Here is a 17,232-nt window from a genome sequence, read left to right on the forward strand (position 1 = left end):
TACCAAAATGTTTCAAAGAGATTACATATCTTTCTGAACTCCAGTTGGACAATTAGACCAACAGTCATACGTAATGTTTGTGTCCCTGAGAGTCCAATTATTTTGAGGTCTGGCAGTACAACTATTCCTACAAGAAAATCCTGACATTTCAGGGATCACCCTGGTAAACCTTAGTTTAAAAAAAAAATAAACAGCCCCCAGTGCAAGTAAATTACCTTTAAGATAAGAAACCCAATATTGTGTGTAGTTGTCCAGCTGCCAACTCATCAAAACCCTGTTCATTTGTAGCAAGGCTTTCCTATCTCTGTACACTATTTCCCCTGCATTTTCAATCCCCTCTGCCATCTCCCAACCACCCCAGCCCACCATTATATATGCAAAGTTCTTAATGAATAATCTTTAAAAACTGCTCAAAATATATACTGTTCCAGATATCTCTGGCAAATTAGAGAGAAGATATAGAAATTCCCTTAGATTTTCAGTATTTAATGTTATTAAAAAAAGGCAAATAAATAATAGATTTCTACATTTGGAATATTTCCATATTCTGTTGGAATTGTTTCACAGTGTTTACTGCATAATAAATAATTAACACGGCTCCATTGCTTTGGAGGTTGTATGGTAATTTCTCCTGCTCTTTCCCAGGACTGGCATTTATTATGTGATGGCAACAAGCGTGGCATTATTCAGTGTTAAAATTCCTGCACCAGCCGATGTTCACCTGAGAGATATAGTTAATGTTTTATTTTGAAGTGATCTGTGGTAGTCTGACTCTCCGATCAGAATCACTAAATTATTACTCCCCAGAATGGGGCCATTTGGCCCATAGAGTCTGTAATAACTCTCTGTAAGAGCTATCCAGCTAGTCCCACATTCCCATCCTCTCTCCAGTGTCTTGCAGATTATTTCTCTTCAGGTATTCAATTATCTTGATTCTGCTTCCTCAACCACCCCTAAAAGGGCATTCCAGACCGCAATCACTTGCTGTGCAACAATGTTTTTTTTTCCTTTTGTCACTTTTAACAATCAACTTTAATGAATTTGCCCAATTCTACATCCCACTGTCATCGGTATCAGACTGTCTTTAAATAAAGTCTGAATGCCTTTCATAATATGAAATAACTGCCCTCCCCCTCACAATCTCCACTGTTCCAAGAGGTTCAAGCTCAATATTTCCATTCTATCCACATACTTAAGTCACCCATCTAGAATTATTATAATTAATCTCTTCTACCACTTTTTCAAAGCCTTGACATCTGTTGTAAAATATGGCCCCAGAACTGATTGCAATACTTCATTTGTAACTGAATAAGTGTTCACTATGACTTTTTTTGTGGTTGGAAATATGCATCTATTTAAAATACCCACTCATGAATTAGCAGAGAATGGATTACACACGGATGGCCACTTTGAAACCAATTGATCCTGATCACTTTTCCCAATTTTGGCTAAGCAGCATGCTCCAGCCATATGGATCAACCAATGAACCAACATACCTTTCCTCACCCGTCCACCTTTGTCGCCCCGGGCGCCTCTGCCGCCACCCTTGATGGTATCCTCTCCCACGGCCTTGTTCGTTCACCCATCACGTCCATCGCCAGCTCTTTCTTCCTTTCCATCTCTCAAAATCATCCAATAATTGAGATGAAATTTATCACCATCAATAGTACAAAGTGAGTTCAAGGGCTTTAATGGAAAGCAACACGATTTGTAAAGGTGAAAAGAGCAGGTGATTTTGTTTGCATTTCTGGAGCTGGAGAAATACATTTCTATAAATCTAATTTATTATCAGAGTTTTACTTTCATCACCAGTGGCTTTGATACTATTCTTATTTTTTATTCCATCAAGTGCAGAAAGTAACAATTTGGTCATTAAAAATGCTGCAAGGCACTTTCTTTCCCATTTCTTTAACAGACTGATTAAGTTAGACTTACTCCCTATGGAACATAAATGGACTGCAATGGGCTGCAGTGTAAGTTATGTTTCCAGTGATGATAATTGCAAATTGAACAATATACATCCTTAAGCAGTTTACAATAACAAACCAAAGCAACTATTACCAGGAAATACATGGCAGACACATTAGCAAATTGCATCTATAAGATTTCCACATTTTTGTTTCATCAAACCTGTATGTTGTACTGAGTTGCTTCTCATGCATAAAAAAGATTTTACAGTTAGCATTAATCTCTGGAAAATTACCTATTACACACATAAATGGTTGTGACCTCTGTTTCTCGCAAGATAAAAAATTATTTGTAACATGTTGCAAATCTACATGTTATTATTTTATCGGTGTCCTGTGTGGATAAAGAATAATGTGTTCCTTATGCACTGTATAAAGGTTTTATGATCACAAATGATTGCTTGAGGTGAACAAAATTGGAAACACTGATTTCACATCTGAGGTGAACTAGAACCGTAATGCAGCAAATTGGATTTACCAATTTAGGATGAAAGTATATGGGGTTGAACTGCAATTGCTTACCCTATTTAACTGTTTAATATATTATAAAAGAAAGTTCTAAAATACTATCTGAGGACCTCTGACTGATGGTCATGAAATCTCAAATTAGAATTGAGATTTGCTAGATGCCATGAGCTTTGATCTCCAAAGGTTTGACCATTTTGCAGCAAGCTATATTATTTTCTGCAGTATATCATTGTGTTCACTCTTTGGGATTCCACGTGCTGTTTCTGCAACATTACTTCCTGCCGTCTTCAAGCATTGTCTAGGGAAAGTATGGAAATGGGCAAATAGTCAATAGAACACAGAAAAATGTTGAGATCAAAGAGAACACGTTGGTAATATTACTGAAATTTGAATTATGGAATGATATATCACGGAAGGAAGTTATTAGTCCATTTTGCCGATGCCCTTCTTTGATAGAACTCTCTAATTAGCCTCACACCCACCCCTGTTCTTTTTTTCATAGCCTGGTAATTGTACTCCTTCAGGTATTATCCAAACCACTTTAGAAAGTTGCTATTGAATTTATGTCTACAACTCCTGCAGGTAATGAATTCCAGATCGCTGGATGCTGCAAAAGAAAATCTTCACTTCACCTCTGATTCTTTCAAGCAGTTTTAATCCATCTCCATTGAGTAGCTACTTCATTAAACAACTTAGAATATTTAATACCTTGACCAAGGCTCCAGTCTCTCCACCTAATCAGTCCCTGGTGCCATTCTGTTAAATCTCTTCTGCATGTTCCCTCGATATACTTTCATAAATGGAATGCCCTCAATTGATAAAAATTAGTCTAAATGAAGCCCTACAAGATTGCTTTCAAGGTTTCACCTAATATCCCAGTTACCTTGTTACTTTTTCAAGTTACAAAAGGATCCCAGGTGCTTCTTTAATAGCTTTCTCGGCTTCTCCACCTATGTATCAAAATGTTGTGCAACCAAGATTTTCACAGAGGGGTGGTTATATGGTACAGGCTTCCAGAGGAAGGCTTTGCATTACATTTTATTTGTCATGTTTCCAACTGCATCCTCCTGCATAAAATGTTAGGATTCTGATAATAAACACCTGAGAAACCAAGGACACAAACTATAAAGTATTTTCTCATATTTTCAATGCATAAATCTGACCTTATAGTGAGGGGGTAAAAATGAGGTTATTTTAACAATATATTTTTAATTGTTCATATTTTGCTTTTTAAAACTTTTCTATTATGTCAGACTCTAAAGCCATCATTTGAAATACACAATTCACATAAATCACAGTCATTAATGCTTTTGTCATTCCAGTTGTGAGTTAAAGTTTTAGACAGCTTCAAGAGTCAAACTTTTAATTCAATATGGCAAACTCAGTGAATCTTACTACAGGTCAAATTTGCTACTTATCATGTCAATGCTCACAGCAAATTTTAATTGTTTTTAAATGAACAAGTAGCACCGTTGGAACATACTGACACTGCATGAATGGGCATTTTGTTCTTTCTGCTGTAGTAGATTAGACTAATGAATATCAAGCAAAATGTCTGAGTCTCCTGGAATTCCTGGACCTTCAGTTTTACGAATGACCATTGCTTGATTAATTTCTCTATTAATGGAGACTTCCAATGATAAATATTTATGTTGTGAGATCATCAAACGTTTGGGATGATGCTGGTCCTTTCTCTATTGTTTAGATCATTGCCACCAAACATAGATAGCACTGTAATCAAAGCATGGAAACTACCCCTTCGACCCACCGACAAGCCAACCATCAATCACCTGTTCACACTAGTTCCATATCCCGCTTTCTCATCCACTCATGACACAAAGCGGCAACTGGCCTACAAACTCGCACATCTTTGGGATGTAGGGGGAAAGAGGAGCATTGGAAGGAACCCACAAGGTCAAGGAGAACATGCAAACTCCACACAGACAGCTTCCGAGATCAAGATCAAATTTGGGTCTCTGGCCTTGGCTCTCTGTGAGGCAGCAGCTCTACCAGGTATGACGTTGAGCTGCCCTGCATTACTGAGTGCTAAATTAGTTCCAGACATTGATGTAACATAGAAAATAGTAACTTTAGATGTAACTTTATCAATGTCCATTGGAAAATTATGAATAGAAATCAGACTCTAGTCTCAACAGCATACATGTTCTGTTCCTTTTATCTAATCAGAATAAAATTTCGGAACCGTGAAAGGTCACTTGATTCTCCAGGCAGGAACGCTACTGATCCAAAGACTGAACTTCCAAAGTTCATCCTGACTATTTGCATGATATTTGTAAAAAGCCCAACATGTGGAGTTAAAAAAAAAAAGTCTATTAGATCAGATTCTCTTGGCTTTCCAAAATTCTTCCAATGAAATAAATTTACAAAGGAGGACAACCCCTGAGATATTTATCCCTGTGTCGCATATGCTCTGATAAAATTATTCAGGCATCAAAAAGCTATTCATCCCAGCCCTGAGTATACTCTTTAAGTGAGTGTTAGGTCAAAATGTTCCAAAGATTCAAAACTGCTCAATGATTTCATTTCAATCAATCGATTTACCTAAAGTGGTGCTTCCTGGTTATAAACACTCATGCCTTTCACTCTCTCATTTGGCAATCGATTTCAGTTGTACATTTCAATTACCATATGATCATAAGACATAGGAACAGAATTGGGTAATTCTGCCCATCGAGTCTGCTCCGCTATTCAATCATGGCTGATCTATTTTCTCTTACAATCCCATTCTGCTATCTTCTCCCCTTAACCTTTGACACCGTTATTAAAACAGAACCTATTAATCTCGGTTTTAAAAATCTCCAATGACTAGGCCTTCATCATATGTGGGAATGAATTCCACAGATTCACCACCCTCTGGCTAACAAAATTGTTCTTCATCACCATTCTCAAGGTACATCCTTTTATTCTGAGACTGTGCTCTAACATCTCTCAGTCCGAGCACCCAGTTTGTATAGTCTGATGCTACTCAATCTTTTTGCAAAGACACATCTTATCATCCTCCACTGTACTCATGACTGTGTTGCTGGTCATAGTGCGAACTCCATCATCAAGTTCGCTGACTACACCACTGTAGTGGGACGTATCACTGATGGGGAGCATCCTGGAGCGGAAAAGACTACAAAAAGTAGTAAACACTGCCCAGTCCATCATCGGCTCTGACCTCCCTTCCATCGAGGGGATCTATCGCAGTCGCTGCCTCAAAAAGGCTGGCAATATCATCAAGGACCCACACCATCCTGGGCACACAATCATCTCCCCGCTACATTCAGGTAGAAGGTACAGGAGCCTGAATACTGCAACAACCAGGTTCAGGAACAGCTACTTCCCCAGAGCTATTAAATTTGGCTCGGTCAAAACTCTGAACATTAATAGTCCATTACCTGTTTATTTGCACTTTATCAGTTTATTTATTCATGTGTGTATATATTTATATAATGATATATGGACACACTGATCTGTTCTGTAGGCATGCCTACTATGTGATGTTGTGCTGAAGCAAAGCAGGAATTCCATTGTCCTTTCAGGGACACATGACAATAAAGTCTCTTAAATCTTGAATCTCTTGAATCTTGGACTGAATGAAATGAATCTATTCCTTGCTCTGACGTGAATAAACTTAGATTTTTCTCACATTATACTCTTCATATCACCTTTATGTTTAATTGCTTAACTTATTCACCATTGTAAGCACATTCATAATGTACGTTCCCAAGTAGTTTTAGCTTTAGTTTTATAAATGTAGCATTGAAATATGCCCTTTGGCTCACCATGTCCACACTAACCATCGAACACACTGGGGCAATTTACAGATCAATTAACCGACAAATGTACGTATCTTTGGAATGTGGGAGGAAACCAAACACCCATCGGAAACCCAAGTGATCACAGGAAGAATGTACAAAGTCAGTACAGACAGCATCCATAGTCAGGATTGAACCCAACTCTCTGGCTATATGAGGCAGCAGCTCTACTGCTGGGCCACTGTGCAACTTGACCTTGACACTCTGACCTTCATAAACTTATATACTGAATACTATTATCATATTTAGAGCCACAGAAGAAAGATTATTACAAAGAAAGTAAGTATCAGGCTGAATATTCTGCTTGTCTTTGCCCACTTAGACATTACTTACGGAGGGCAATGGATGCCAAACAAGCATCACTATCACTGTTTGGTGCCTGGCAAACCCTCCCTACTTCCACTGAAAGGTGCTGATAATGGAGGAGGCAGTAAATGCTAAGAACCAGCCATGGTCAGCATTAGTTGAGGGAAAATGGAGACGCAGTCATACTACAATCAATTCCTTAGAAGCATAATTTAGAAAGCTGCCTTGTCCACATTTGCGCGATCTCAAATGATCCTTCAAGAACTATTGATTAACCTGATCAATATCTGATACTGATAGAGGCAATGTTGAATTAATTAAGATGATATACAGCTGTACGATACATTGGACCCTGGACCCAGTGTATAACATGCAGAGGAAAGAAACCTACTATTTCCAGGCTTCCAACTATTTGCCTAGTAACAAAGCCTCATCACTTGGCATCGTTTGGCATCATTAGAGCCTTGAGTATCAGTGGATGATTAAGCCATGCTCACCTGATTGACAACAACTGCTTTCCTATTATTCAGGTACAAATTCATTGGCTTGAGCTGATTATCTCTCCAGTTTGCTTAAAGCAGCCTAATTTCAACTGCTCAACAGGGATGCTTAAATTGCTCAAATTCAAGAAAGTTTGTTTACTTCCATGTATCAACAGAAAATGATTAAGAACTATTCAGATCCGAGCTAATCCAGTTTATTTAAATTATTATTAGCTGTACCAAATATAGTTCTCATCAGGTTTATAGCGGAAGCCAGCAATAAGTAAGTAAAATTGCATTTCAGACCAATTTAATGTACTCAGGATATTTAAAGATGGGAAGATTTTAATGTAAAGCCAGAGATTATTGAGCCTTGGAAGGTATTGCCACACAGCTTTTGATTAAAGCTGTAGGGGAGCGGGAATAAAAAAAAAAGGAGCAAGATAATGTCAAAAAGGAAATAGTTTCCTGGATGCAGATCCACTGCTTTACTTCACTATCTTAGCCTGTTTGCATTTATTTTAAACATCCCTCTCATCCTCCCGTATCCATTTTAAGATTTAGAAATACGAAACTGCCGATCCTGGTTTATACCAAAAATAGACACAAAGTGTTGGAGTAACTCAGCGTGTCAAACAGCATATATGAAGAAAAAGGATGGGTAACCTTTCAGGTTGGGACTTGACCCTTCTTCTTTAGAAGTGTCCTGACCAAACATGTCACCCATTTTTTATCCAGAGATGTTGCCTGAGCCACTGAGTTACTGCAGGACTTTGTGTCTATCATCCATTTTAAGATTCAATGAGACACTGCACCTCGCCTTTCATTTGGAATGTCTTATTTTCTTTACAGAACAGCAAAACAACTTGTTTCTAATTCAACTCGGGCAGCTCCTCTAACCTTGTTTATTGCATTTGGTGCTCTTAATTATTGGTGAGTTCATGTGCTGGTTAGGCAACTGGTTTACTGAAAACCTGCACTCTGTCTGCCAGGGCCACCTGGAGCTCATGGTTGCTTGCCATTCCATACTGACCATATCTGGCCTTATCTAAGCTGTCACATGCAAACTGGAAGGACAGCACCTCGTATTCCTCTTGGGTAATCTACGATAATTGAGATTTCCCTACTTCAGGTATCCGAGTCTCCAGCTCCATCTATCTTTTTCCTTTAACTCTGCCTCTGTCACCAAGTTATTTTCCCCTCCTCCACATTGTCTATCCTGTTATCGCCCAACCCTTTGCTATTTTTCTACCACTCGTTCCCTTCTGTCCACAATTCTTCCCTCTGGTTCTACATTTTACTCCCCACCTTTCTTTCTATCTTTATATTCAACCCTTTTGTCCGCACATCACCTCTGCCTTGGTCACTGTCTCCACTCTATTCATCCCCTCTGCCAATCATTAACTGGATCACTTGCCAGTTCTTGCCTCTTTTTACCAACTTTCTCCTCTCTTCACAGTTTAAAGATAAGGGGTCACAGTTTAAGGATGAGGGGGAAATCTTTTAGGACCGAGGTGAGAAAAACATTTTCACACACGGAGTGGTGAATCTCTGGAATTCTCTGCCACCGAAGGTAGTTGAGGCCAGTTCATTGGCTATATTTAAGAGGGAGTTAGATGTGGCCCTTGTGGTAAATGGATCAGGGGTTATGGAGAGAAGGCAGGTACAGGATACCGAGTTGGATGATCAGCCATGATCATATTGAATGGCGGCGCAGGCTCAAAGGGCCGAATGACCTACTCCTGCACCTAATTTCTATGTTTCTATGTTTCTCTGTCAGTCTGAAAAGGATTCTGACCCAAAATGTTCCTGTCCATTTCTCTCCATAGATATTGCATGACCCACTGAACTCATACAGCAGTTTGTTTATTTTTGCCTAAGTTGCCATAGCCACCAGTCTTTTGTGTCTCATTAATTTAACTCTGATGGATTGAGCCACCACATTCTGAAAATTACACTTTCATGGTCAGAGAATGGTTGATGCCAAGGTATACATCATGTAACTAAATAACTATTTGCAAAGAAATAGGTAAGTTCTAAACATCATGAAGTAACATTGATGTCAATACCAAATTCAGACTGAGGATTTCTTCAGCTGGATATCACTGATAGCAATGTCTTCATAGAAATGTTGTGCTGACTAAAACTATAATAGTTTAGCACAGTCTCATTCTCTAGTTTGACATTTCATGAAAAATACTGTGGCAATCACTAAGTTGGTAGACCAAAAGATTAAACCAGAATATAACTCATTTGGAAATCATTGCTCCTTTATTTATCTATTTATTTATTTATTTGTCTATTTATTTTGTGCTTTAAAATTGTGGGTGTAAAGGTAAATTAATATAACTTTAGTATGGGTTTGTAAATGAAATCCTGCAGAAGTAAATTTGTTTACCTAGGGAACAGACTGCAACATTTGTAAACACTGTATGGGAACTGCTTTTAAATGTTGCAGTCTGTTCCAATGAATATTGATTTCATTTGCATGATGTTCAACTCATTGAGATTTGCATACAAATCTAATAGCTGTTTTATAGTTAATTCATGAACCAGCAGGACTGACATACTTATTCTCTCCTGAACTTGAAATCAAGATTTGTTGCATTCTTCTACTTTAACTTATTCTCTTTTGTTACATTAAAACTGTGGATCTTACTGATTCTCCATGTTGTGTGAAGACAAAGAAAAACTCTCAGCATCTTTTAACCATTGCTGTTTGATATGTTCCCTATCCATTTCCCTCCATAGATATTGCCATTTAGGACTGAGATGAGGAAAAACATTTTCACCCCGAGAATGTTGTGAATCTCTGACACAGAAGGCCAATGCACTGGATGTTTTTAAGAGTTATATTTAGCTTTAGATTTAGCGTGTGGAGTACCTTCTTAAGTCTCTGTGATGCTGCCTAACCCGCTGAGTTACTCCAGATTTTTGTGTCTAACAACAATGTGCAGTTTAGTTGTGTGTCTTTGCGTAAGTGTCTATGCACAAAAATATAATTTTTTTAAACTTTTTTTGGATTTGTTGTACAAATAATGATGAAGGTTGAGATCATAGTAATGTTAGATACATTACCTGGTGAAGGGTCTCAACCAGAAACATCACCCATTCCTTCTCTCCAGAGATGCTGCCTTACCCGCTGAGTTACTCCAGAATTTTGTGTTTACCTGGTGTCGAATGGAGTTGTACTAGCTTTTACACTCTGTCTTTTTTGTACTTTATGTGACACTTGTTGACTCGTATTCTGTTTGATTTAAACAGTGAGAATCCAGGATGTACCTGCCATTCTTGTTCACAGCAGCACGTCCTCCATCGTTGAACTTTTATAATGCCTTGAGAATGTATTGTGCAAACTGAAATTAGTTTTGTGTTATATTTGCTGATTTATTTCAGAATCAAACATTACAGCATAACAGTGTTGATGGAAATGCATATTAATTTGAAGGACGGAATAACTTGATTTATTATGAGAGTAATTCACACTTATTGTTTCAATGTACATTTACATGTATGTAAAACCCCTGTCTCACGGTGAGAGTTGACACAAGAGGTACCCCGAGTTAAAACTCGTGGTAATAACGTACGATTAACGTAGCTGTAACGTCGGAACTCGTGGACACAACTTAGAGACTTGTGGCGCTAACGGCAGGTACCCGTGAAACTTGTGAACTCTTGAAAAAATCAAACATGTTTAAAGTTTTCCACAAGTTAAATTTACTCTTGTGGTTAAGAATTGAAACATCTTAACTCATTGTAAGAACGTAGTGGCCCGTGCGTTTATCTTAGTGTATTGTGAGTCTACCGTGGGAACTCTTTAACTCAGCGGGCAGGCAGCATTAAGTTCACAACACGCGAGGATTATGTGTCATGTATTTGTGAATGAAGTGTGTTGGTGGGCAGGTAGAGTGTAAGATGGATAACAATACCATGGGACAAACTGGAGTCATACATAAACAATAAAGAATAGGACTCGAGAATAGAAAACTCACCACTAACCAAAGCTTCGGTGGTTGCCATGTGCATGAGCATATTGAATGGAACCCTCCACTGTACCGGCTTCCTGAAGCCTGAGCAAGAAGCGGCCGTCCCTCGACTGGGTCGAGACCCCACACCGGGCTCTCCTGCAGTGTTGAAGCGTGTGGGAAGGAACTGCAGATGCTGGTTTAAACCCACGAGGAGAGAGAAAAAGCCGGAGTAATTCAGCGGGACAGACAGCATCTCTGGAGAAAAGGACAAGAAGGGTCTCGACCCAAAACATCATCTATTCCTTCTCTCCAGAGCTGCTGCCTGGCCCGGCCCGGCCTGCTGAGTTACTCCATGTTATCTTGTCTATCTGCGACTTGGTACTCTGCAGATTAATAAACAAAAACAAAGTTTCAACTTACCCACAGGGAACTCAGCGGGTCGGGCAAAGGGGGCATTCGTTTTATTGCAACCATTATATTGTAAGGCTACAAATTCTTTCAATTAATTTTCTACTTTCTGTTCCTGTGTGTTGATTCAAGCTGGGGTTATGGCTCCTTGAATCTTAGTTACCATCCAGTACTTTTGCCAGTTTGCCATTCTTCAAGATGGAGCCTGGACAATGAGTTTATGCGGACTGCTTGGTGCATCTCAGGCAAGCCGATTCTGTCATTGACTTATGTTTGTACATGTGGATAATTCGACAATTATTTTGGTGGCAATCAGGTAATGTCACAATTGTAAATGGAAATAAACCTTCATAATTGGGAAGTACTAAATGTAGTGCTTGCATGGTAAGTTTAAATTCAACTAAAATCTTTTCTACAAAAAATAAATAAGGATATTGAGCAATATCTATTAAGATATAAACAAATTAAACAGGAATAAATAGAATATGCTGCACTCTTTCGTGCAAGTATATACATACAAATTTAACAAAAACACACTTCAGATCCATTCCAGGATATTGCTGATTTTCACATAACCAAACCATTGTATTTGTCAGCAAAACTTCAGTTTACTGATTTATCAGCTGTTAGCTGTGCTTTAAATCACTATCAATACTGGCAATTTCCGTCAGGCGCTGCACTAACTGAAGGCATCTGAAATAGTGCTCTTAGCTTTAGAAAAAAACAGGTTGGCTGCTTTTCATCTCCTACTGTCCAGCTTTCAGTTTCAGTGGTGGTTACTTTGATCTGGCTGCTGAAGAATAGATTCATGTGTTAACAGGAGCAGCCAGGAAAAGCTGGGGATAAAAAAATACAAATATAATACATTCAACCTTGCTCACATCACAGGGAGAGACTTTTGCTGCCATTTTTGATTCTGAGCAGCCCTCTCCATAAATCCCCTATGTGAACTTCATAGTCTGGGAAGTCCTGGAAAAGTTCACAATCTGGGTTTTCTAATTATAAATATGTTCTTTAAAAAAAGTGTCTATATATATTTAAAAAAAAACACATCACTTGATATTTTTGATTTCATGTACTGATGATTTTGCCACCATCTGGTGGTTATTCCAAGAAATGTCACACAGAAGAGCTGTTTCCGTGATCACTTACAGATGTACAGTTAACTCAATGGCTCACTTTGCCACTCAAGTCCCTTATGCACAAGAAATTATAAGGGTCATTAATGAAAACTTAAGATTGCATCCTAGTCATGTCGGCCCAAACATTTAGTGACAGCTACTTTGGGAAAGATATGTGGAAAAAGCTGGCAGAGCAGGTAGTTGAGAAGTTATCCGGATGTGCCATCGAAGGACGAGAAGCCGACGCAAAGAAGCGGAAGCCAAATAACCGAACAGAAACTAAACCAAAATGCCAAATAACCGAAAGCGTACAAAGTCGAAACGCTAACTAACCAAAAGGGTGGGATGCCTAAATGAAAACTAACCGAAAGGGCGGGACGCCTAAAAGCCAACTATCCGAAAGGCTGCGTTGCCGAAAAGCAAACTTAAAGGCCGCACTGCCGAAATGCCAATTAACCTAAAAATCCCCCACTGCCCGGGTTGAGACCATTCTTCAGACCTGAAGACTGAGTCTGAAGGGTCTCGACCCGTAATGCCACCCATTCCTTCTCTCCAGATATGCTGCCTGTCCCACTGAGTCACTTCAGCATTTTATGTCAAGCTTTGGTGTGACAGGTGTCTCATTTCATCGGCTTCATGTATTGCGTGCATGGAAGAGATGCTTTACATTCCGCTTGCATCTATTCATGTGTGCTCTTAACAAAATCTCACATCTTTCCAAGGGAGGGATGAAATGGATGTAACCACTGTTTAAAGCAAAGGCATAGTTAGAAACATAGAAACATAGAAAATAGATGCAGGAGTAGGCCATTCGGCCCTTCGAGCCTGCACCGCCATTCAATTAGATCATGGATGATCATTCAACTCAGTATCCTGTACCTGCCTTCTCTCCATACCCCCTGATCCCTTTAGCCACAAGGGCCACATCGAGCTCCCTCTTAAATATAGCCAATGAACTGGCCTTAGCTACATTCTGTGGCAGAGAATTCCAGAGATTCCCCACTCACTGTGTAAAAAATGTTTTTCTTATCTCAGTCCTAAAAGATTTCCCCTTTACCCTTAAACTGTGACCCCTTGTTCTGGACTTCCCCAACATTGGGAACAATCTTCCTGCATCTAGCCTGTCCAACCCCTTAAGAATTTTGTAAGTTTCTATAAGTTCCTCCCCTCAATCTTCTAAATTCTAGCGAGTAGAAGCCATGTCTATCCAGTCTTTCTTCATATGAAAGTCCTGACATGCCAGCAATCAGTCTGGTGAACCTTCTCTGTACTCCCTGTTAGGACAGAGAACCAATCCCATTACTTAATTAATCAGGTTCCCGAATGTAAGAACTATTTATACATTTTTGTTTTTAAATAGATGTAACTCTTTTTTGATTTTTAATACCGAGTTAAAACTCCATCCTGTGGGAAGGGCTTGTAGCAGCTGGTTTCATTGTTGGTAGGTGCTGTCCTTTCACATGGGCCGCTTCCAAATTGGTGCTCCGGTTCAGAGTGCCCAGTCACCTATGGCTTGTGTAGGAAAATGACCCTCACCCTCCCGTCTCCATCGGCAAGTAATGTGATGGACGCGGGGATCTGGACTAATTGCTGCCAAATCCCGCACCACCCCCCCCCCCCCCCCCCACAGTGATGTCACATCCGTTATCTGATCTTTCAGCTGAACGGCCATTTGGTTAGTTGGCTTGTAGGCGACGCAGCCTTTCAGTTATTTGGCGTTTAGGCGTCCGCCCTTTCAGTTAGTTTGCATTTAGGCTTCGTACACTTTTGGTTATTTGCCGTTTTGGCTTCATTTCCAATTGATTATTTGGCTTACGTGGAGAGTTGCGTAATTCTCATGCTGAGGGTGGGTCGCCAGGAGGTCGAAGGTTCTTGTAGGTTGTAGCTGGTGCTGACCGGTGAATTTCATTGGCGTGATGGGGAAAAAAAACCGTAAGCAGTAGTTTTCAGAACCAAGGATAACCGACCGGTAATGTAATGTCTGCCGAACTTCACAGCCATTTATCTCTGGTGTCTTAAAAGTTGTCTCCACTCCTGCTCCCCCCCCCCCCCCCCCCCCCCCCCCCCCCCCCCCCCCCCCCCCCCCCCCCCCCCCCCCCCACCCCTCTCATCGCGCTTGTAAAGGACTTACCGTACACTGTGCTACCCATCTTAATTGCAATGCCTGTTCATCGCAGTGTGTGTCTGTATCACATTGGCTTTGAACCGTGTGAATTTCACTCAGACAGCGCTCCCTGCACTTGCCCTGTTCCCTGCCTGCATAACGGACTGACGAATGAAGCGATGTGTGTGTGTAGGTTCCACTCTGACGGTCACCGTTCCAGTTGCCGGTTTTTCAGGCGACTGTCGGCAACGTGACAGTTTCCATCAGTTGCCTGAAAAATCACCGAAGTGGGACAGGCCCATAGGCCTTTGCTTGATACTTAAAGTAGACCCACTTGCTAATGTAACCCCACTTTTAAAAAAGCGAGGGAAAGTAAAAACGGGGAATTACAGACCAGTTAGTCTAACGTCGGTAGTGGGGAAACCGCTAGAATCAGTTATTAAAGATGGGATAGCAGCACATTTGGAAAGTGGTGAAATCATTGGACAAAGTCAGCATGGATTTATGAAAGGTAAATCATGTCTGACGAATCTTATAGAATTTTTCGAGGATGTAACTAGTAGAGTGGATAAGGGAGAACCAGTGGATGTGTTATATCTGGACTTTCAGAAGACTTTCGACAAGGTCCCACATAAGAGATTAGTATACAAACTTAAAGCACACGGTATTGGGGGGTTCAGTATTGATGTGGATAGAGAACTGGCTGGCAGACAGGAAGCAAAGAGTAGGAGTAAACGGGTCCTTTTCAGAATGGCAGGCAGTGATTAATGGGGTACCGCAAGGCTCAGTGCTGGGACCCCAGCTATTTACGATATATATTAATGATTTGGACGAGGGAATTGAATGCAACATCTCCAAGTTTGCAGATGATACGAAGCTGGGGGGCAGTGTTAGCTATGTGGAGGATGCTAGGAGGCTGCAAGGCCACTTGGACAGGCTGGGTGAGTGGGCAAATGCATGGCAGATGCAGTATAATGTGGATAAATGTGAGGTTATCCACTTTGGTTGCAAAAACAGGAAAGTAGACTATTATCTGAATGGTGGCCGATCAGGAAAGGGGGAGATGCAACGAGACCTGGGTGTCATGGTACACCAGTCATTAAAAGTAGGCATGCAGTTGCAGCAGGCAGTGAAGAAGGCGAATGGTATGTTAGCATTCATAGCAGAAGGATTTGAGTATAGGAGCAGGGAGGTTCTACTGCAGTTGTACAGGATCTTGGTGAGACCACACCTGGAGGATTGCATACAGTTTTGGTCTCCTAATCTGAGGAAAGACATTCTTGCCATAGAGGGAGTACAGGGAAGGTTCACCAGACTGATTCCTGGGATGTCCGGACTTTCATATGAAGAAAAACTGGATAGACTTGGTTTGTACTCGCTAGAATTTAGAAAATTGAGGAGGATCTTATAAAACTTACAAAATTCTTAAGGGGTTGGACAGGCTAGATGCAGGAAGATTGTTCCCGATGTTGTGGAAGTCTAGAACAAGAGGTCACAGTTTAAGGATAAGGGGGAAATCTTTTAGGGCCAAGATGAGGAAAACATTTTTCACACAGAGTGGTGAATCTCTGGAATTCTCTGCCACAGAAGGTAGTTGAGGACAGTTAATTGGCTATATTTAAGAGGGAGTTAGATGTGGCCCTTGTAGCTAAAGGGATCAGGGGGTATGGAGAGAAGGCAGGTACAAGATACTGAGTTGGATGATCAGCCATGATCATATTGAATGGCGGTGCAGGCTTGAAGGGCCGAATGACCTACTCCTGCACCTATTTTCTATGTTTCTATGATTCCATGGTCCATTTTGTCAATCTGGGCAGAACAAAACAAAATAAAAGACTCTCTATCAATGCTAAAATGGGCACTGAGGTTAATGTATGGTTATTAACAATAATAGTTTTACAGCACTCCAAAACAGGCCCTTCATCCCACTCGGTCCATGTTGACCATAAAAAAAAAAACATGTATACTAATTTACTAGTTCTTGAGGGGGGGGGAGGGGGGGGGAGGAGGAGGGGGGGGGGGGGGGGGGGGGGGGATGGGATGGGATGGGATGGATGGAGATGGTGTCTGTCATTGTCGATTGTCCACTATAACAGAGTAAGGGATTCTATCCAACCACCTGGCAGTCTCTCTGTGGAACAATGAGTTGTTTTCAAATACAAAGTTTCTTTTAACAGCTATAACATGTATTTTTGTTACTGCATGCTAAAAATACTGAAGGCTGGTTATTACATTATTTATTACAGTATCATTACACAAGTATCGATCAAAGAAATTGCTTGTAACTAGCAACCTGTGTTTATAAAGTGACAGTGGTGCCCGAATACAGTGGGGACTCCCTGTTCTCTATTTGAACTCTGTTATAAAGAGGACCATAATAATGTGGATAGAATGGACTTTGTGCTTAAACTTGAGCTGAAAAACAGACTTAGCCGTAGCATGCTCTGTATTCCCTTTCACTATTAAATCGTATCAAGAATATTAATTGTATTAATAAGATAGCACAAGGTGCTTTAGGAATTATTTGGAAGTTGCAAAACCTTTTAAATTGCATATGAAAAATATCTGCATATAATATCAAATTAAA

At 40.2% G+C, this 17,232-nt stretch overlaps 1 protein-coding gene across 1 annotated transcript in view; it reads left to right on the forward strand.

Annotated features, from left to right (window-relative positions):
- The window catches only part of LOC129699053 (rho GTPase-activating protein 15-like), a 688,053-nt gene that overhangs the window by 159,321 nt on the left and 511,500 nt on the right, over positions 1-17,232 (forward strand). The gene's annotated exons all lie outside the window — the stretch shown is intronic.

Source organism: Leucoraja erinacea, chromosome 7 (genome assembly GCF_028641065.1).
Source record: "Leucoraja erinacea ecotype New England chromosome 7, Leri_hhj_1, whole genome shotgun sequence".
NCBI classification, from domain to species: domain Eukaryota; kingdom Metazoa; phylum Chordata; class Chondrichthyes; order Rajiformes; family Rajidae; genus Leucoraja; species Leucoraja erinaceus.